This window comes from Polyodon spathula, chromosome 3 (genome assembly GCF_017654505.1).
Source record: "Polyodon spathula isolate WHYD16114869_AA chromosome 3, ASM1765450v1, whole genome shotgun sequence".
NCBI lineage: Eukaryota > Metazoa > Chordata > Actinopteri > Acipenseriformes > Polyodontidae > Polyodon > Polyodon spathula.
In genome coordinates, this window is record NC_054536.1 from 1,346,461 (window position 1) to 1,348,176 (window position 1,716).

Genomic DNA, 1,716 nt, shown 5'->3' on the forward strand with positions numbered 1-1,716 from the left:
ACTTCCACGGAAAGACTTCCGGAAGCTGCTGTCAGTCAAATGCTGACGGCGAAGGTGCTGCACCAATCGCAGCCATCAAATCACAGAGTAGGCGGACCTGCAAGAGAAGAGGCGCGAAGAGAGCAAGCAGAAGACCGGACCAGAGTGTGATCATGAGGAGAGCAGCGTTGTGATAAACGCCTTGCCAGAGTCTGCTGAAGATCACTGTGTGCTTTGAATGTAAAAGCGGGATTAAAGTGCTGAATGGGGATATTGAAAATACAATGATGGGAAACAAAATGGGGGGTAAAGTTTTCAAAATCAAAAACAAACGTGTTATTTTCTCTGGTAAGAAGAAAACAGAAGGCATTAGAATTTAGTTTGATGGGATGATGTTAAAGGTAGAGCCAGTGTTTAAATTTCTGGGGGTGTTGTTGGATGAGAAGTTGAAATGGACTCAGCAGATTGATTGTGAGATGTAAGGGAAGGATGAACCTGCTGAGTATGTCGGGGAACTCGTGGGGAGCAGTATGAAAACTCTCTTGATGATCTATAGAGCATTGACCAGGGCTACACTGGATTATGGATGTATGCTGGTATAATATGAGGAAGCAGTAAGGAGCTGGGAGAATGGGATGTGGTACAAGCTAGGGCTTTGTGAATATGCAGAGGAGCGCTGTGTTCATTGCCAGCTGCAGCATTGCAAGAGGTTGCAGGTGAAATGCCTCTCTTTAAGAAGGAAGAGGATGATAATTAGGTATTGGGCTAAGATAATGACTGGAAGAGGAGATGGAAATCGTGTTCAAAGGATGTTTGAGCCCTGTTGGGAGTATGAGGTATTGATGAGGAAAAGGAATGACAGTGATACAAGTTTAGGGGTGAGAATTAAGAAAGCTATTGAGGAGCAGGGAACATTGAAAGACTGGATAGGAAGGGTGAGACTAAAAAATATAAACTCTGTCATCAGTCCAAGGTGTTTTAAAATCCAGTGATTGATCTTTATTTATAAAAGTTAAAGAAAAAGAGATAGAACGGTTTTCTGTGAACTGGAGGGGAAATGAGTAAACCGTGTAGGGAAAATGACTGTAAGATTTTTACAGATGGGCCTAAAAATACAGATAATGGTAGAGATGGGGCAGCTTATTACATTCCTTTGAGGGAGGAACGTGTCTATTATGACAGCTGAACTAATAGGGATTATTTTTGGCATTACACTGGATTATAGAGGTTAAGGTGAAGAGGGCAGTAATTTTTTCATCTTCGTTATAGGGCTACAGGCAATTAAGAATGAAGGAAAAAGGGATAGAAGGGGTTTATAGAGGAAGTGATGTATCTGGTGTCAGAATATGTGTGTTTAGGATTGTATGTGGGTTATGTGTGGATTCCAGGGAGAGGGGAATGAGAGGGCGGATGGGTTAGCAACAGCAGTGAAGAGAGTGAATGTGGGTATGGATGTGCATTATGAGTCAAGGGAGTGTTATAAAATAACAGAAAAAAATATAGTGGATGAATGGCAGAATATGTGGAATAGGGAAAAAAGGGTGTAAATTATGTAAACCACAAAGTAAGGTCAGCTTGTGGGAAGAATGGTATGGCGGGAATAGACAGGAGGAAGGTAACCTAATAAGGCTGTTTATGGGACAGTCGACTTTAAATGAACATTTATATAGAATTGGAGCGCATGAGAATGGGTTCTGTATGAGATAGGGGGTATGGAAACAGGAACACCTGATGGTT